This window comes from Lolium perenne, chromosome 2, assembly GCF_019359855.2.
Source record: "Lolium perenne isolate Kyuss_39 chromosome 2, Kyuss_2.0, whole genome shotgun sequence".
NCBI classification, from domain to species: Eukaryota; Viridiplantae; Streptophyta; class Magnoliopsida; order Poales; family Poaceae; genus Lolium; species Lolium perenne.
This window is the reverse complement of record NC_067245.2, coordinates 292394851-292416347: the sequence shown is the minus strand read 5'-3', so window position 1 is coordinate 292416347 and position 21497 is coordinate 292394851. Positions and strand designations below refer to the sequence as shown.

The window sequence follows — 21497 nt, the reverse complement described above, 5'->3', positions numbered from 1 at the left end:
TCACTATAGTAGGAGAGACAGACACCCGCAAAGCCTCTTATGCAATACAAGTTGCATGTCGAACGAGGAACAAGTCTCATGAACGCGGTCATGTAAAGTTAGTCCGAGCCGCTTCATCCCACTATGCCACAAAGATGCAAAGTACTCAAACTAAAGACAACAAGAGCATCAACGCCCACAAAACCATTGTGTTCTACTCGTGCAACCATCTATGCATAGACACGGCTCTGATACCACTGTAGGATAACGTTGCATAGAAAACAAAAAATTTCCTACCGCGAACACGCAATCCAAGCCAAGATGCAATCTAGAAGACGGTAGCAACGAGGGGGTATCGAGTCTCACCCTTGAAGAGATTCCAAAGCCTACAAGATGAGGCTCTTGTTGCTGCGGTAGACATTCACTTGCCGCTTGCAAAAGCGCGTAGAAGATCTTGATCACGATCCCTTCCGGCGCTACGAACGGGCAGCACCTCCGTACTCGGTCACATGTTCGGTTGTTGATGAAGACGACGTCCACCTCCCCGTTCCAGCGGGCAGCGGAAGTAGTAGATCCTCTTGAATCCGACAGCACAACGGCGTGGTGTCGGTGGTGGTGGAGAAATCCGGCGAAGCTTCGCTAAGCGTGCGGGAAGTGGAGGAGCGGGGCGGCTAGGGTTTGGGAGGGGGTGGCCGGCCACTCAAGGGGGGCGGCCAGGTTGTGGTCTTGGGGTGGCCGGCCCCCTCCCCTTGGCCCCTCATTATATAGGTGGAAGCCCCAAGAGTTGGTCTCCAAGTCTTCGAATAAGACCCGAACCAAAAAAAAAACCTTCCATATGGTGGGGAAACCTAGCCAAGCTAGGACTCCCACTAGAGGTGGGAGTTCCACCTCCCATATGGGGGGGTTGGCCGGCCCCTAAGGGGGAGTCCACTTGGGACTCCTCCCCCACTAGGGTTGGCCGGCCATGGAGGTGGAGTCCCATGTGGACTCCACCTTCCTTGGTGGTTTCTTCCGGACTTTTCTAGAACCTTCCATAGAACCTTCCGCGTCAATTTAATTCACATAAAATGACATCCTATATATGAATCTTATTCTCCGGACCATTCCGGAACTCCTCGTGATGTCCGGGATCTCATCCGGGACTCCGAACAAATATTCGAACTCCATTCCATATTCAAGTTCTACCATTTCAACATCCAACTTTAAGTGTGTCACCCTACGGTTCGCGAACTATGCGGACATGGTTGAGTACTCACTCCGACCAATAACCAATAGCGGGATCTGGAGATCCATAATGGCTCCCACATATTCAACGATGACTTTAGTGATCGAATGAACCATACACATACGATACCAATTCCCTTTGTCACGCGATATTTTACTTGTCCGAGGTTTGATCATCGGTATCACTCTATACCTTGTTCAACCTCGTCTCCTGACAAGTACTCTTTACTCGTACCGTGGTATGTGGTCTCTTATGAACTTATTCATATGCTTGCAAGACATTAGACGACATTCCACCGAGAGGGCCCAGAGTATATCTATCCGTCATCGGGATGGACAAATCCCACTGTTGATCCATATGCCTCAACTCATACTTTCCGGATACTTAATCCCACCTTTATAACCACCCATTTACGCAGTGGCGTTTGATGTAATCAAAGTACCTTTCCAGCATAAGTGATTTACATGATCTCATGGTCATAAGGACTAGGTAACTATGTATCGAAAGCTTATAGCAAATAACTTAATGACGAGATCTTATGCTACGCTTAATTGGGTGTGTCCATTACATCATTCATACAATGATATAACCTTGTTATTAATAACATCCAATGTTCATGATTATGAAACTAATCATCCATTAATTAACAAGCTAGTTAAGAGGCATACTAGGGACTCTTTGTTTGTCTACATATCACACATGTATCAATGTTTCGGTTAATACAATTATAGCATGGTATGTAAACATTATCATAAACACAAAGATATATAATAATCATTTATTATTGCCTCTTGGGCATATCTCCAACACCTCCTCCTCCTCCTCTGCGGCGGCGGCTCGGGCTCGCGCGTCCTCCTCCTCCTCCTCCTCGGCGGCAGCGGCGCTAGGTGGCGGCGCTTGGCGGTGGTGGTGGTTGCAGTGGCGCTAGGGTTGTCGGGGAAGAAACTGCTGTTGTGAGTGGGGAAGAAAGGGTCGATCCAGTTATTTCACCAAGTGTCTAAATTCTGTGGCACACCCCTCCATGTGCGCCACAGAATTAAGCTTTCTGTGGCTCATCAGCTCTGACATGCGCCACAGAATTCCTTAATTCTGTGGCGCACCTAAAGGGGCGTGCGTGCGCCACAGAATTTAGACACTTAGCAAAACAAAATGGTTTACTGCTGTCTACTGACAGTTACTTAGCACTAGCCCAGTGGTTAAGGTCAATGTTAGCCCATTAGTAGCCAGGTTCGAACCCTGGCTGCCACACAATTTTTCTTCCTTTTTTCATATTTTAGTTACATTTCAATAAATAACACAACATTATTTAGTAATTAGTAGAGTATTATAAATTACTTGTCTCATACAAACATGTACGTTCTTGTTTCTCTCACACACACATGCATGTACTTGTCTAACACACACTCACACACATGTGATAGACCAAAAAAAGATCTTCTTCGTCCCGGCTTCGAGCTCTAGCTAGCGTCTCTTCGCAATCTTCTTGCCCTTTCGGTTGTTGGCGGTTGAATACTTTGTGCCGGCCACCTTGATATTTCTTCGCGTGAACGGACAACCTTTAGAGGGTAGGGAGGTCTTCCTTCTTACTTTACTAGTAGTAGGCATGTCGAAGTGCCTGTCGAATTCCTCCTCAATCTTCGGGTCACCGTTCTTGTCCAAGTCTTCCTCGTTGGCGTCTCCTTGCATTCCTATGATGCTCCTCTTGCCCCTCCTCACGACAACACGGCTAGGCCTCGACGGATCGGTGATGAAGAAGCATTGGTCAACTTGGCTACCGAGTACCCATGGCTCATTTTTCGCGGATGCGTTCTTCGATTTTGCATCGGGTATAACCATGGTTGTGAAATATCGGCCTTCTTTTTCGACCTTCTTGGCCCATCTGACATGAAACATTGGCACCGTCTCTCCACAGTAATTGAGCTCCCATATCTCCTCGATCCTTCCAAAAAATCTTTCCTTGACATTAGTATCGTCATCGGCGTATGACAGCATAGTTACTCCTTTTCACTATTTCTGTCCTTTTCCTCGGTGTAGAATCTGTAACCGTTGATGTCGTACCCCTGATAGGTCCTTACGTTATGCCCGGGTCCCTATGACAAGGTGTATATGAGTTTTTTTTTTCCTGGAGCATATGTTCACACTGCCTGCTGATACAAAAATGATAGGTGTGGCTGTTCTCTGGTGTTGGTGGAGAGAACGGAACAAAGTAAACCATCAGGAGAGGCGCCTCAGTGCGGAAGAATTCTGTTCTCTGATCTTGTACCACATTGGTGAATGGAAGGTTAATCTGACTAAGCGCCCACAGATCTCCTCCTCCAGGCCTGTACCTCGCTGGACCCCTCCTCCAGTGGATATGATAAAAATTAACATTGATGGTTCTTTTCTGACGAATCTGAATACAGGAGGCTGGGGTGCTATTGGGCGTGACCATCTCGGGGAGCCTGTATTTGCTGCGTGTGGCCGGGTCCCTGTTGCGGCCGATGCCCTGCAAACTGAGCTGATGGCGCTCATGCAGGCGATTCCAGTGGCGGAGCAGCTGGGAATTAGCCGTGTCATTTTCTGCACCGACTGCAGTGAACTGAAGAAGGCGATTGAAACAAACTCTTATGACATGTCCAGGCTGGGTCCTCTCTTCATACAAGCAAAGTACCTGATGCGTTTGGCTTTTTCTGATTACAGTGTTGAGTATTGCCCAAGGGCATGTAATAGCCCAGCTCATAAGCTGGCTGCGTTGGGTGGTGTTTGGAACCAGGGTAGCCCTGGTTTATGGATACAAGATATCCCTCTTGATGTAATGAACTCGGTGGCCAACGAATCTGTTGGGCCTTAATGGAATTCTGTGTTTCCATCTCAAAAAAAAAAGGTGTATATGAGTTTTTCATCTTCGGTAGAAGGCATTTTTCTATGTGCTTCAAGCAGTTGAGTTTGCTTGAACCAACGCGTGAAGCTGGAGTTGTGCTTTTTGGTTACATCTCCCATCTTCCTCGGCCGGCCCATATCGATGTAATTCTGCTCGACCATGCTTTTGTGCTCTTGCACGAAAGGTTCGATCAGTTTTAAGTGTTGTAGCGCGACCCGGTGAGCCCTGTCAAAGTCGTCGCGTCGATTGTCAATGCCGACATGGACTGAGCGGTAGCCCTCGCGGTGACCGACTCCAGCGAGCCTCCCGAGGTGTGTCCTGGGGGGTAGACCAACATGATCCTCGTCGTCCTCGGTGCTTAGATAATTCTGGCAGAAGGAGATGCACTCGTAGGTTAGAAACCCCTTGGCCATGCTTGCGTCTGGACGGGCCCTATTGCGAACGTATCCTTTCATGACACCGTTCTGCCTTTCGAAAGGCATCATGTTGTGGAGGAACGTTGGGCCGAGCTGCTTGATGTCTTCAACGACATGGAGAAGGAGATGGACGCATATATCACGGAATGCAGGCGGGAAGTAAATCTCGAGCTCACATAGTATCACCACGATCTCATCCTGTAGCATCTTGAGCTGCCTCACGCCGATCGACTTCCTGGTGATAAAGTCAAAAAGTTGCAAAGGCCAAACAGCGTATCACGGACGTGCTCGTCCATTATGCCTCGGATCGCAACGGGAAGTATCTGCGTCATTAGCACGTGGCAAACGTGATACTTCATCCCGGTGAACCTCTTCTTCGCTACGTCCAGATATCTGCTTATATTCCCCGAGTAACCGTGAGGAACTTTCACTCCTAGGAGGCACCTGAAAAACTGCTCGAGCTCCTCCGGACTCGTTGTGAAGCAGGGAGCAGAAGCAGCACCGCGTTCTTCTTAGACCTTTTGCGGAGACGTTGAGTCCCTTCCGTCCGATCATCATCATCATCATCATCGTCGTCGTCGATATCGGGGCTTGAAGATCTTTCCTGATGCCAAAATGTTTAAGATCGTATCTTGCTTTCGGTCCATCCTTGGACTTTTCTGAGTTGCAAAGAGTGCCAAGCAGACTCTCGGTAACGTTCTTCGTAATGTGCATGACATCGAGGCTGTGGGGCGTGTGGAGGACCTTCCAGTACTCCAAGTCGTGGAAAATAGACCTCGCTTTCCATACACCGAGCAGCGGCTCTGGCTTCGGTCGCTTCTTTCCCGGCGCTGGGCACTCCTTCCAATTTTTCAGAAGATCATCGATTTCTGCGCCGCTCCTCGGGCGTGGGGGTCCATCGGGCTCATCTTTACCATTGAACAGATCACCGCGTTTTCTCCACGGGTGATCCAAGCGAAGCCACCTTCGAGCACCTGGGTACACGGTTTTCGAGGACCCGGGATCCCTTGGTAGTTGTAGATGCGGGGTCTCGTCCATGCACTTCACACAGCCGTTGAATCCATGGCCGACCTGGGCAGATACATATGCGTAACCAGGATAGTCCGTGACCGTCGTGATCAACGCGGCTCTCATATCGAAATAAGTTCTAGTGTAGGCATCCCACGTACGGGGTGGCGTCTTCCACAACGTGTCTAACTCCTCTTTCAGCAGCCCGAGATACAAATGCATGTCGACACCTGGTTGTTTCGGCCCCTGAATGAGAATACTCAGGTGTATGTACCTTTGCTTGGTGCACAGCCACGGGGGTAGGTTGTAAGGCCATACAAACACAGGCCAGGTGCTATGCGTGCTACTCTGGTTGCCGAACGGATTGAGTCCATCGGTGCTCATACCCAGCCTGATGTTCCTTGCGTCGCCCCCGAACCTAGGGAAGGCGATGTCCAATGCTTGCCACTGTCCAGCGTCTGAAGGGTGTGTCAGCATATAGCCCATCTCCGGATCTTCTTCGGGCTTCTGCCTTTCCGCGTGCCATTGCATGAGCTTTGCTTCCTTAGGGTCCACGAAATACCGCTGCAGACGGGGAGTGATAGGAAAGTACCATACCACTTTTCGAGGTACCTTCTTGTCCCCAAACTTGTACCGTCCGTGGCCGCACACCAGAAATGTGGTTCTGTCCTTGTACTCGCACCTATAAATCACACAATCATTAATGCAGGCGTGGTATTTTTCGTGCGGTAGGTTGATGGCGTGTAACTCACACGTTCGTTGGGAACCCCAAGAGGAAGGTATGATGCGCACAGCAGCAAGTTTTCCCTCAGAAAGAAACCAAGGTTTATCGAACCAGGAGGAGCCAAGAAGCACGTTGAAGGTTGATGGCGGCGGGATGTAGTGCGGCGCAACACCAGGGATTCCGGCGCCAACGTGGAACCTGCACAACACAACCAAAGTACTTTGCCCCAACGAAACAGTGAGGTTGTCAATCTCACCGGCTTGCTGTAACAAAGGATTAACCGTATTGTGTGGAAGATGATTGTTTGCAGAAAACAGTAGAACAAGTATTGCAGTAGATTGTATTTCAGTAAAGAGAATTGGACCGGGGTCCACAGTTCACTAGAGGTGTCTCTCCCATAAGACGAACAGCATGTTGGGTGAACAAATTACAGTTGGGCAATTGACAAATAAAGAGAGCATGACCATGCACATACATATCATGATGATTATAGTGAGATTTAATTGGGCATTACGACAAAGTACATAGACCGCCATCCAACTGCATCTATGCCTAAAAAGTCCACCTTCAAAGTTATCATCCAAACCCCTCCGCATTAAGTTGCAAAGCAACAGAGACAATTGCATTAAGTATGGTGCGTAATGTAATCAACAACTACATCCTTAGACATAGCATCAATGTTTTATCCCTAGTGGCAACAGCACAACACAACCTTAGAACTTTCTCGTCATCGTCCTGTGTCAATGCGAGGCATGAACCCACTATCGAGCATAAGTACTCCCTCTTGGAGTTACAAGCATCTACTTGGCCAGAGCATCTACTAGTAACGGAAAGCATGCAAGATCATAAACAACACGTAGATATAACTTTGATAATCAACATAACAAGTATTCTCTATTCATCGGATCCCAACAAACGCAACATATAGAATTACAGATAGATGATCTTGATCATGTTAGGCAGCTCACAAGATCCGACAATGATAGCACTATGGGGAGAAGACAACCATCTAGCTACTGCTATGGACCCATAGTCCAGGGGTAGACTACTCACTCATCACTCCGGAGGCGACCATGGCGGTGTAGAGTCCTCCGGGAGATGATTCCCCTCTCCGGCAGGGTGCCGGAGGCGATCTCCTGGATCCCCCGAGATGGGATCGGTGGTGGCGGCGTCTCGCAAGGTTTTCCGTATCGTGGCTCTCGATGCCGGGGGTTTCGTCACGGAGGCTATTTGTAGGCGGAAGGGCAGGTCAAGAGGCGGCACGGGGGCCCACACCATAGGGCCGCGCGGCCAAGGGGGGGCCGCGCCGCCCTAGGGTTTGGCTCCCTCGTGGCCCCTCTTCGTCTCTCCTTCGGACTTCTGGAAGCTTCGTGGAAAAATAGGCCCCTGGGCTTTGATTTCGTCCAATTCCGAGAATATTTCGTTACTAGGATTTCTGAAACCAAAAACAGCAGAAAACAAAGAATCGGCACTTCGGCATCTTGTTAATAGGTTAGTTCCAGAAAATGCACGAATATGACATAAAGTGTGCATAAAACATGTAGATAACATCAATAATGTGGCATGGATCATAAGAAATTATCGATACGTCGGAGACGTATCAGCATCCCCAAGCTTAGTTCTGCTCGTCCCGAGCGAGTAAAACGATAACACAGATAATTTCTGGAGTGACATGCCATCATAATCTTGATCATACTATTTGTAAAGCATATGTAGTGAATGCAGCGATCAAAACAATGTATATGACATGAGTAAACAAGTGAATCATAAAGCAAAGACTTTTCATGAATAGCACTTCAAGACAAGCATCAATAAGTCTTGCATAAGAGTTAACTCATAAAGCAACAATTCAAAGTAAAAGCATTGAAGCAACACAAAAGAAGATTAAGTTTCAGCGGTTGCTTTCAACTTGTAACATGTATATCTCATGGATATTGTCAACATAGAGTAATATAATAAGTGCAATAAGCAAATATGTAGGAATCAATGCATAGTTCACACAAGTGTTTGCTTCTTGAGATGGAGAGAAATAGGTGAACTGACTCAACATTGAAAGTAAAAGAATGGTCCTCCATAGAGGAAAAGCATCGATTGCTATATTTGTGCTAGAGCTTTGATTTTGAAAACATGAAACAATTTTGTCAACGGTAGTAATAAAGCATATGCATCATGTAAATTATATCTTATAAGTTGCAAGCCTCATGCATAGTGTACTAATAGTGCCCGCACCTTGTCCTAATTAGCTTGGACTACCGGATCATCACAATGCACTGTTTTTACCAAGTGTCACAAAGGGGTACCTCTATGCCACCTGTACAAAGGTCTAAGGAGAAAGCTCGCATTGGATTTCTCGCTATTGATTATTCTTCAACTTAGACATCCATACCGGGACAACATAGACAACAGATAATGGACTCCTCTTTTATGCATAAGCATGTAACAACAATTAATAATTTTCTCATTTGAGATTGAGGATATTTGTCCAAAACTGAAACTTCCACCATGGATCATGGCTTTAGTTAGCGGCCCAATGTTCTTCTCTAACATATGCATGCTTAACCATAAGGTGGTAGATCTCTCTTACTTCAGACAAGACGGACATGCATAGCAACTCACATGAAATTCAACAATGAATAGTTGATGGCGTCCCCAGTGAACATGGTTATCGCACAACAAGCAACTTAATAAGAGATAAAGTGCATAATTACATATTCAATACCACAATAGTTTTTTAAGCTATTTGTCCCATGAGCTATATATTGCAAAGGTGAAGAATGGAATTTTAAAGGTAGCACTCAAGCAATTTACTTTGGAATGGCGGAAAATACCATGTAGTAGGTAGGTATGGTGGACACAAATGGCATAGTGGTTGGCTCAAGTATTTTGGATGCATGAGAAGTATTCCCTCTCGATACAAGGTTTAGGCTAGCAAGGTTTATTTGAAACAAACACAAGGATGAACCGGTGCAGCAAAACTCACATAAAAGACATATTGTAAACATTATAAGAATCTACATCGTCTTCCTTGTTGTTCAAACTCAATACTAGAAATTATCTAGACCTTAGAGAAACCAAATATGCAAACCAAATTTTAGCATGCTCTATGTATTTCTTCATTAATGGGTGCAAAGCATATGATGCAAGAGCTTAATCATGAGCACAACAATTGCCAAGTATCACATTACCCAAGACATTTATAGCAATTACTACATGTATCATTTTCCAATTCCAACCATATAACAATTTAACGAAGGAGAAACTTCGCCATGAATACTATGAGTAGAAACCAAGGACATACTTGTTCATATGCTACAGCGGAGCGTGTCTCTCTCCCATAAAGTGAATGCTAGGATCCATTTTATTAAAACAAAAACAAACCGACGCTCCAAGAAAAAGCACATAAGATGTGATGGAATAAAAATATAGTTTCAGGGGAGGAACCTGATAATGTTGTCGATGAAGAAGGGGATGCCTTGGGCATCCCCAAGCTTAGACGCTTGAGTCTTCTTAATATATGCAGGGGTGAACCACCGGGGCATCCCCAAGCTTAGAGCTTTCACTCTCCTTGATCATGTTGCATCATACTCCTCTCTTGATCCTTGAAAACTTCCTCCACACCAAACTCGAAACAACTCATTAGAGGGTTAGTGCACAATATAAATTGACATATTCAGAGGTGACACAATCATTCTTAACACTTCTGGACATTGCATAATGCTACTGGACATTAGTGGATCAAAGAAATTCATCCAACATAGCAAAAGAGGCAATGCGAAATAAAAGGCAGAATCTGTCAAAACAGAACAGTTCGTATTGACGAATTTTAAAATGGCACCAGACTTGCTCAAATGAAAATTCTCAAATTGAATGAAAGTTTCGTACATATCTGAGGATCATGCACGTAAATTGGCTTAATTTTCTGAGTTACCTACAGGGAGGTGGACCCAGATTCGTGACAGCAAAGAAATCTGGAACTGCGCAGTAATCCAAATCTAGTACTTACTTTTCTATCAACGGCTTAACTTGGCACAACAAAACACAAAACTAAGATAAGGAGAGGTTGCTACAGTAGTAAACAACTTCCAAGACACAAAATAAAAACAAAGTACTGTAGGTAAAAACATGGGTTGTCTCCCATAAGCGCTTTTCTTTAACGCCTTTCAGCTAGGCGCAGAAAGTGTGTATCAAGTATTATCAAGAGACGAAGTGTCAACATCATAATTTGTTCTCATAATGGAATCAAAAGGTAACTTCATTCTCTTTCTAGGGAAGTGTTCCATACCTTTCTTGAGAGGAAATTGATATTTTATATTACCTTCCTTCATATCAATGATAGCACCAACAGTTCGAAGAAAAGGTCTTCCCAATATAATGGGACAAGATGCATTGCATTCAATATCCAAGACAACAAAATCAACGGGGACAAGGTTATTGTTAACGGTAATACGAACATTATCAACTTTACCCAAAGGTTTCTTTGTAGAATGATCAGCAAGATTAACATCCAAATAACAATTTTTCAGCGGTGGCAAGTCAAGCATATCATAAATTTTCTTAGGCATAACAGAAATACTTGCACCAAGATCACATAAAGCATTACAATCAAAATCTTTAACCTTCATCTTAATGATGGGCTCCCAACCATCCTCTAGCTTTTTAGGAATAGAGGCTTCACGCTCTAGTTTCTCTTTTCTAGCTTTTATGAGAGCATTTGTAATATGATGCGTGAAAGCCAAATTTATAGCACTAGCATTAGGACTTTTAGCAAGTTTTTGCAAGAACTTTATAACTTCAGAGATGTGGCAATCATCAAAATTCAAACCATTATAATCTAAAGTAATGGGATCATCATCCCCAATGTTGGAAAAAATTTCAGCAGCTTTATCACAGGCAGTTTCAGCAGTTTTAGCAGTTTCAGGCAGTTTCTCGCGCTTTGCATTAGAAGTGAAAACATTGCTAACACCAATTCTTTTATTAGTATTAGTAGGAGGTGCAGCAACATGTGTAGCATTAACATTACTAGTGGTGGTAATAGTCCAAAGTTTAGCTACATTCTTCTCTTTAGCTAGTTTTTCATTTTCTTCTCTATCCCACCTAGCGCGCAGTTCAGCCATTAATCTTATATTCTCATTAATTCTAACTTGAATGGAATTTGCTGTAGTAGTAATTTTATCATCTAAATCCTCAGGTTTAGCAGCCATTTTATTAATTAAAGAAGATTGTGATGCAGACATATATGAGATTCGGGTTTCAGCATTAGCAAGTTTAGTTTGCAACCCCGAGATCTCCCTATTCAAATTTTTAAGTTGATTCCCTATATTCTTCAACAAGGTAGATTGCTCATTCATAGTTTTAGTAAACAATTTATTTTGCTCATATTGTGATTGCATAAAGCTCTTAGTGGATCTTTCAATTTCTAGCATCTTTTCTTCATTAGATGAAGCATATCTACCATAAGAATTACCATTAACAGGGTATGGCCTAGAATCATTGTGATTGTTATTTTTAATGAAATTCACATCAACATATTCTTTTTGAGCAACTAATGACGCTAACGGAACATTATTAGAATTAATATTAGGCCTACCATTCACAAGCATAGACATAATAGCATCAATCTTATCACTCAAGGAAGAGGTTTCTTCGACAGAATTTACCTTCTTACCTTGGGGAGCTCTTTCCGTGTGCCATTCAGAGTAGTTGATCATCATATTATCAAGAAGCTTTGTTGCTTCACCAAGAGTGATGGACATAAAGGTACCTCCAGCAGCTGAATCCAATAAATTCCGTGAAGAAAAATTTAGTCCTGCATAGAAGGTTTGGATGATCATCCAAGTAGTCAGTCCATGAGTTGGGCAATTTTTAACCAGAGATTTCATTCTTTCCCAAGCTTGAGCAACATGTTCAGTATCTAATTGTTTAAAATTCATTATACTACTCCTCAAAGATATAATTTTAGCAGGGGGATAATATCTACCAATAAAAGCATCCTTGCATTTAGTCCATGAATCAATACTATTCTTAGGCAGAGATAGCAACCAATCTTTAGCTCTTCCTCTTAATGAGAAAGGGAACAATTTTAATTTAATAATATCACCATCTACATCTTTATATTTTTGAATTACACATAGTTAAAAAAAATTATTAAGATGGGCAAAAGATCATCGTAACTAACACCAGAAAATTGCTCTCGCATAACAAGATTCAGTAAAGCAGGTTTAATTTCAAAGAATTCTGCTGTAGTAGCAGGTGGAGCAATAGGTGTGCATAAGAAATCATTATTATTTGTGGTTGCGAAGTCACACAACTTAGTATTTTCAGCGTTGGCCATTTTAGCAACAGTAAATAAAGCAAACTAGATAAAGTAAATGCAAGTAAACTAATTTTTTTTGTGTTTTTGATATAGCAAACAAGATAGCAAATAAAGTAAAACTAGCAACTAATTTTTTTGTATTTTGATTTAGTGCAGCAAACAAAGTAGTAAATAAAACTAAGCAAGACAAAAACAAAGTAAAGAGATTGAGAAGTGGAGACTCCCCTTGCAGCGTGTCTTGATCTCCCCGGCAACGGCGCCAGAAAATATGCTTGATGGCGTGTAACTCACACGTTCGTTGGGAACCCCAAGAGGAAGGTATGATGCGCACAGCAGCAATTTTTCCCTCAGAAAGAAACCAAGGTTTATCGAACCAGGAGGAGCCAAGAAGCACGTTGAAGGTTGATGGCGGTGGGATGTAGTGCAGCGCAACACCAGGGATTCCGGCGCCAACGTGGAACCTGCACAACACTACTTTGCCCCAACGAAACAGTGAGGTTGTCAATCTCACCGGCTTGCTGTAACAAAGGATTAACCGTATTGTGTGGAAGATGATTGTTTGCAGAAAACAGTAGAACAAGTATTGCAGTAGATTGTATTTCAGTAAAGAGAATTGGACCGGGGTCCACAGTTCACTAGAGGTGTCTCTCCCATAAGACGAACAGCATGTTGGGTGAACAAATTACAGTTGGGCAATTGACAAATAAAGAGAGCATGACCATGCACATACATATCATGATGATTATAGTGAGATTTAATTGGGCATTACGACAAAGTACATAGACCGCCATCCAACTGCATCTATGCCTAAAAAGTCCACCTTCAGGTTATCATCCGAACCCTCCGCATTAAGTTGGAAAGCAACAGTCAATTGCATTAAGTTTGGTGCGTAATGTAATCAACAACTACATCCTTAGACATAGCATCAATGTTTTATCCCTAGTGGCAACAGCACAACACAACCTTAGAACTTTCTCACATCGTCCTGTGTCAATGCAGGCATGAACCCACTATCGAGCATAAGTACTCCCTCTTGGAGTTACAAGCATCTACTTGGCCAGAGCATCTACTAGTAACGGAAAGCATGCAAGATCATAAACAACACGTAGATATAACTTTGATAATCAACATAACAAGTATTCTCTATTCATCGGATCCCAACAAACGCAACATATAGAATTACAGATAGATGATCTTGATCATGTTAGGCAGCTCACAAGATCCGACAATGATAGCACAATGGGGAGAAGACAACCATCTAGCTACTGCTATGGACCCATAGTCCAGGGGTAGACTACTCACTCATCACTCCGGAGGCAACCATGGCGGTGTAGAGTCCTCCGGGAGATGATTCCCCTCTCCGGCAGGGTGCCGGAGGCGATCTCCTGGATCCCCCGAGATGGGATCGGCGGTGGCGGCGTCTCGCAAGGGTTTTCCGTATCGTGGCTCTCGATGCGGGGGTTTCGTCACGGAGGCTATTTGTAGGCGGAAGGGCAGGTCAAGAGGCGGCACGGGGGGCCCACACCATAGGGCCGCGCGGCCAAGGGGGGGGCCGCGCCGCCCTAGGGTTTGGCTCCCTCGTGGCCCCTCTTCGTCTCTCCTTCGGACTTCTGGAAGCTTCGTGGAAAAATAGGCCCCTGGGCTTTGATTTCGTCCAATTCCGAGAATATTTCGTTACTAGGATTTCTGAAACCAAAAACAACAGAAAACAGCAACTGGCACTTCGGCATCTTGTTAATAGGTTAGTTCCAGAAAATGCACGAATATGACATAAAGTGTGCATAAAACATGTAGATAACATCAATAATGTGGCATGGATCATAAGAAATTATCGATACGTCGGAGACGTATCATAGGTCAAGGGGACACACGACTTTCTTGGCCTCCTCGATACTACTTGGCAATGTGTTCCCCTCCGGGAGACGATCGTGCCAGAATTTTAAGTTCTTGCTGAAGCTCGAATCGGTCCACTTGTTCTGCATCTTCATCTGCAGGTAATCAAGCGTTACATGCAAGCGCGTATCCTGCGGACGACACCCAGGAAAGATCGGAGTCATCCCGTCTTTCTCCATTTGCGACAGCTTGGCTCTCTCTCTAGCTGCAACTCTATCGTTGCTCGTCTCCTGGAGGAGAAGATCTTGAACATGAGAGTCCCGCAAGGCCGAAATTAGCGGGGTCGCGCCGGAATCTTCTTCTTCATCATGATGATCTTCTCCGCCGGCATCTTCTTCTTCATGATGATCTTCTCCGCCGACTTCTTCTTCATGATGATAGTCCCCGTCGGCATGATGATAGTCTTCTTCATGATGATAGTCATCTCGCTCGACATGGTCTTCATGCGCACCATTTGATGGGGCCGGCCGCGCCTGGTTGTCTTGCATGAAACCGCGCCTTAGTAGGTGCTCCTCCAGTTGTCCGGAATCAGGGTTGATCCAGCGCTCGAGTTTGCATGATCGACACGGACATCTTATCTGGCGCCTATTGTTCCGAATCATGTCCTCCTTCGCGTCTATCTTGTATCTAGAGATTCGAGCGGAACTCATCGAGAGGACCATGCTTGCCTGCAAATGGTATACATAGAACAGGAAATTAGAACCGCAACAAATGCACACACATGCATGGGCCGTACCTCTCCTCAAGGTATTACATGGAGCGAAAAATTCGGCATGACCTCTCCTCAAGGTAGGACATATGGGTAGTGCAAAATTTGCCGAAACGGAAATGAATCAACATTTCGGCAAACATCCATGCACCACACCGGCACACACACAAGCGCTTCACCTGCAACAAGCATCCATACACACGACGGCCACACAAGATCTACAAGCATATGCATGTCTCCTCCAAGCATATGTATGTCTCCTCCAACTACTCACCTTGTAGATTCGATACCGAGACGAGACCGCGATCGATGATTTCGAGAGGAGGAGAGAGTATGGTGAGCCTTCTCCTCAACTCCAATTAAGTATCAACCAAAGTAAGTGCAATAAATACCCAAGCAAGTGAAAAGTAGAGCCAAAATGGTATGAGAGAGAAGGGGGGGACGAGCTAGATGGAGGAAGAAGAATGGCTTGTGTAGTGTGGTAGGTGGGAGGTTGGCTCACTTTTGTAGATCTGGTTCGCTAATTCTGTGGCGCACCGAACACAGTGCGCCACAGAATGCCTTGTTTCTGTGGCGCACCGGGCCAACTGCGCCACAGAATAGCATGGTTTTGTGGCGCACTGTTGCCGTGCGCCACAGAATAAGGAATTTCTGTGGCGCACTGTGGTTCGTGCGCCATAAAAATAGTAAAACCAATGATTGGGGGTGACAGGTTGTGGGGCCCACCAAGTTTTTGTGGCGCACGGTTCGCTGGTGCGCCACAAAATTAAGCTATTTCTGTGGCGCACCTTGCCTGGTGCGCCACAAAATAAATTTCTGTGGCGCATTTTTAATGGTGCGCCACAGAACTAAGCTCCGCCTATAAGGGTTTTCCTACTAGTGACTCGCTCTGGGGAATCCTGAACACGTTGGACGGGTACGAGCTCGCCCAGGTCTCACCATGAAGGAAGCGTGGCCGGACAGCGCTGACACTTATAGAAGCCGTTCGCGCAAGAAGAAGAAGGACGCCGACACGTTAATGGAATTGTTAAATAGGGTGGAGGCGCTTGAGAAAAATCAGAAGGCACCTGATCAGCCGCTGTTTCTACAGGATCCACAAGCCGGTGCTGCACCATCTCAGCGAAGAAGCAGTGTCGGTTCCTCGCATCTTGACGGATGTGGAGGAAGCTACCCCGTGGATTATGTCACGGAGAAGATAGATTGCGAGCTACATATGTTATTCAGGACCGCGTCCGTTAAGGTGGCGGTCGGCTATGTGTATCCAAGTGAAGATGGAGCAACGCACCATCATATGCCCATTCCACCAGGCTGTGTTCGTGTCGGGGTGGATGAAGTTGTTCCGGGTTTTGAAACAGTGGAGCTTGATATTCCTAGAGGTGAGGATGAGAAGACACTGGCCGATGTCAAGCACGGTTTCTCCCTATGGCCGAAGAAGTACATCGTCCTTTTGCAAAGGCCACTGACTCCTACACATGAGCAGCAAATGCCATCGACTCCTCCTGGTAGCAGTCCTCGTGAGCAGCCAAGTCCACACCTACCTGAGAGGGACCCCAGTGTGAGTCCACCAGCTCGAGATCCTCCGCGTAAGACAGCTCCCGTTAAGCGAAACGGTACACCGCCTAGGAAGAGATCTAGAAAGGAGAAACCACAGCAGCCCATTGAGAAGTTACCTTGGGAAAAAAGTGTCGAGGAAAACAGGGAAGCCGTTGAGTCCGAGGTGAATTTTTTTTTTGCACCAAAAATGCCAGAGATACCTTTCGAGAAGACACTAGATCCGGTGAAAGTTGTGCGTACCGTTGAGAATCTATATGACCCTGTACCATCACCGCCATCTGACTATAGGCGTTCTATTGAAAGGTCGTATGACAAGATGATCGAGGCGACAAAAGTCGTTCAATCGGGTATCAGGGAGATAAAAGGGATACACCAAGTCTACCAGCTCGGACAACAACCCGTTCAATCGGTCCCCCCTCTCAAGGTGTTTGACGGGAAGTCCGTTCAAAGTTCTCGACAAGACACAACCGATTACGCCATCGCTAAAGTAGCATATAAATTTGTTGAAGGGAAAGATTTGGTCGAGAATCTCAGGAAGCTACCAACATGTATGCGTAACTTGCATTCGTGGTACCTTAATACCTCAAAGGGAGGGATCGAGACTATCATGGTGCGAGTTAGGGAAGAGCACTACTTCCAGGAATACTGTGTGAACGTTGACTTCAACGAGCTTTTCCAGTTATACAATCTCCGGGCCCTCGACAAATCTATCATCAGTTGCTATTGTCTGTAAGTGATTTATTTAATTTGAGAAGTCTTTAGCTCAGCTCGTTCATTGTCTGCATATTATAATCTTTTGTGCGCTATATTATGCAGATCGAAGATGCTCGAATGCAAAAGGGACGAAATCACGAACATTGGGTTCATTGACCCGCACACAATGCATGTTAAAACCATAGAAGATCCCCTCTATAACAAGGATACACCGGAGACTTTGCTAAGGTTTTTGAAGCGACAACGTGACAAAAGGCTAATAATTTGGCCTTACAACTTCCAGTGAGTATTATTGTCTTATAACACATTATATTTTGCTCACCGTATGTCAAAATTTTAAATAATGACTTATATATATGACACTACATATTTAAACGTGCGTAGGTTTCACTTTATTCTTCTCGTCATCAATATGTACGATGGAGAAGTTGAAGTCTTTGACTCACTAAGCAAAAAATCGGAACTATACATGTCTTGTTATTTAATGCTCAAAAGGTAATTTTAATTCTTATCGGTTTGTTTCGTTAATTTCCTGCTATGAACTAATTGATAAATCTTTTATGCATTTTCTTTTGTCGGGCAGCGTATGGGAAACTTTCATCAAGGAAGATAAGTCCCATGAATGGTCACCGAAGCTGCGATGGCGTGCGAAAGTAAGTAGTACTACCTAGGTCTACACACCTTTAATTATCATACTTGACTATTGTTTGATTGAATTATATTCTTGTAAAGAAATGCCCGCAACAACCAGAAGGGACTGATCTCTGTGGATACTACGTTTGCGAGTACATCCACAGAATTGTCAGCGAGAGAATGAATAATGAAAGAAATAAAGAGGTACGAAAACAATATTCACAAATTTGTTTTCTTATCATAAGTTGTGCTGAGTTTCAGTAATAGTTGTTTGATTGTGATTTGAATATATATATACACACACACATAGCTCATGTATTCATTTCTATCTTATTCTTTTATAGTTGGCAAGAAAGCGGAACAAGCTCTCAATCGATGACCGCTTCATAGCAATAGACGAGGAATTGGCGGGATTTTTCCTTCGGGACGTCATACCACCATTCGCAGAGTTCCACTATGAATGAAGATGTATATGTTACATATATAGTTGACTCGAAGAGTACCACTATGCTACATGTAATAGACATATATAGAGTACGCCTCGGAGAGTACCACTTGCATGAAGATCGATCTTCATGCATAGTGCTACTTAATTTGCAATCTTATGCAATTACATGTGTGTTATATTATATGCACCAACTTGCTATGCATCATCTTGATCTTCATGTACTACCTAAACCCAAACGCGTTTCTAGTGCATTGACGCGATACGAAACAAACCGATACCCCTAAACCCCTCCAAAAGCCCTAAAACTTGAATTCTCTGCCGCGGCAGAGATTCATGCATATTCCCTGCCGCGGGTAGCAACCTTTGGTACCGGTTCGTATTACCAACCGGTACCAAAGCTCCCTGGCCCTGAGCTCTCTTGGTTGCCCACGTGGAGGTCCCTTTAATACCGGTTCGTAAGCAACCGGTAAGAAAGGTGGGGGGGGGGGGGGGCTTTTGTACCGGAAGTTTTATACCGGTTGCTCAACCGGTGCAAATGGCACTCTGGAACCGGTATTGATGAGAGGTTTTCTACTAGTGGGTATATATAGTTCAAACTTGAAATGTTTAGTGTAGTTCAAATTTGTTGCACGCACGGGTACTACAAAGAGGCGAAGTGGGGCTTGGATTACACGGGTTAATCCACTTTGGAGATAATTTTAGATCCACCGGCGATGCTTTTTAATAGTTGAATTTTTTCAGCCATTGCAACGCACGGGCATATTTCCTAGTATATATAAGAGATTTAAGAGCAAATTAGCTATCTTTTTAGTTAATTTAGAAATGAATGGTAATGATATAAAATTTATGAAATGAATGTTTTTACCGTTAATTATGAGACGTGTTCTACTAGTACCACATAAAATAGATAGATTAGCCTACAGGATGTATGCAAAAATAGAAAGAACCGTGATTTTAGCGATCTGTTTAATTGTATATCCTATCGTACCACATAAAATACAAAGATTACCCGAGATGCTATATATTTATGCAAAATAGAAAGAACAGTGATTTTAGCGATCTGCTTAGAGTCCGATCCCTAAAATACAAAGATCCGTACCATACCACATTAATTACAAAGATTACCCGAGAAGCTATCTATGCAAAAATAGAAAGGACCGTGATTTTAGCGATCTGTTCAGATTGCACGATTTATTTCTTTGCCCCGTACCTCACGATGATTGTTGGGTATATATATTAGGACACCCAAGGAAGATACCTGTCATTGTTTCTCAGAAAACGTTCCCTGCCGTAGACGAGGATCAAACAAGGCCGCCTAGTAATTTCTCGATGGACAAGCGTGGGAACGGCTTCTGTACATCATTCATACTCTGTGTGTTTCTTCTCGCGAGCTTTGCTACCCATGTGCACTGTAAGTTGCTACCCCCTTGTCTTTTATTACTTCTTCAGAAGTGCGGATGGCTTCGATCTCTAAGCGATTTGATTATTTGTTTGTTCCATGCATTACTTATTTGTTTGTTCCATGCATTATTTGTCAGTTGATAAGCAGAGGCTAATTGGAATATTAATTGTTTTATTTTTTCCTGTTCCATAGGCAGAATATTGGAGGACGTGGAAATCATTAAGATTAATTTAAAGGGAATGTGTGTCCCTCAAGATAGTGGCTTCTGCTGTATACTAAACGATGAATGCTATCTCACAGCCGACGAGTGCATGACTGATTGTCCCAAGGCTTCTCCCCTGGAACTAGGGGCGACATGGACGCCATCACCACCTTTCTAATCTGATCTGCCCCCTATGAATAAGTTAGATAATAATAATCTGTGTTTCAGAAAATAAGAATTGGGAGTTCTTTCTCCTCTCCTCTCGAAGGCTCCCCCACCACCCCTTGAGAGTCATCCACACTTTCCCGGATCCGATCCCTCTTGCCGCCGGCGCTCGTGCTGGTCGGTATAGAGATGGATTAGGATGCCGGCCTCTCTTTGTACAGAGTAGTTTTAGGATCTCCCTTGCCCTTATGGTGGTAGTTCTTGCCTTTTTGGCTGTTGTTTGGAGCTTGGCCATGGCGGATGTGAGCTCTGCCTCGTGGCTGCTGGCTCTGCTCCCCGGTGGCTGTCTATGGTGGCCGGCGACCTTGGGGGCCGATTCAGGTGATGTCTCCATGAATAAGCTCACGGGCTACGGTAGACCTCGTTTTTGGGTGGATTTGGAGGCCTTTCTTCTTTCTCCTGGCCGTCATGGTGACAGGGCAGATGGGGAAGAAAACCTCGTCCAGCTGCTCAGATCCGAGGATCTGCGGGAAGACGGAGTACATGCAGCATGTCCTCCGGAAATTGCAATCTATGGCCAACGAGGCCACTCCACGCTCGGTTGATGAATCCGAGCTTTATCTTCCTCCAGGCTGCTATGCCGATGCGAAGGATCTTCGATCTCGGTGCAGGTTTCGCCGCCAGCTCCACTCCAAGTGGTACAGTCCCCGGTAGTGTTGCTGGTTCCTGCGCTTTGAGGTCTCCAAGGAGCTGCGGTGAAGACGATGGACCTGATTGCTTTTCTCTAGTTTTCTTTGAGGTCCTGTTTGCAAAGTGTGAGGATTGGAATGTAGTTTTTCGTTTCTTTGGGATCCTCCGTGTAGTAGTCATGTACTCACCGCTTATCTAAATATCTAATGCAGTTTCCTGGCCCTTTAGGGCCATTCCCTGTTCAAAAAAAAAATAAGAATTATATCTTTATCATTAAATTAGAATATGTAACCGTCTCGTGTCATACTTGGGCTTTCTTTTTTTATTTTCGTCTGGCCCAAAGAAAAACCGGGGCGGCCCAACTCTCTATCGGTCGATTTATGCTCGTACAATTTAGTTGTCGTAACCGTTCTATATCCTCCACTCGGATTTGGCCGGGAGAAAAAATCACATGCATATGCATTGGAGTCCAACCCGGTCAGACCAATGCAAGTTTTTTTTTAAAATCATCATCATATATTAAGCACGCAAGCCTCCTCATTAAAAACCTTTCAGTCTCCTT

At 44.6% G+C, this 21497-nt stretch overlaps 1 long non-coding RNA gene across 1 annotated transcript; it reads left to right on the top strand.

Annotated features, from left to right (window-relative positions):
* The first annotated feature begins 19754 nt into the window (after positions 1 to 19754).
* On the top strand, positions 19755 to 21260 carry LOC127336252 (uncharacterized). The gene is made up of 2 exons (XR_007873225.1): positions 19755 to 19887; positions 20071 to 21260. It is a non-coding gene; the product is annotated as an uncharacterized lncRNA (long non-coding RNA).
* Positions 21261 to 21497: the final 237 nt, after the last annotated feature.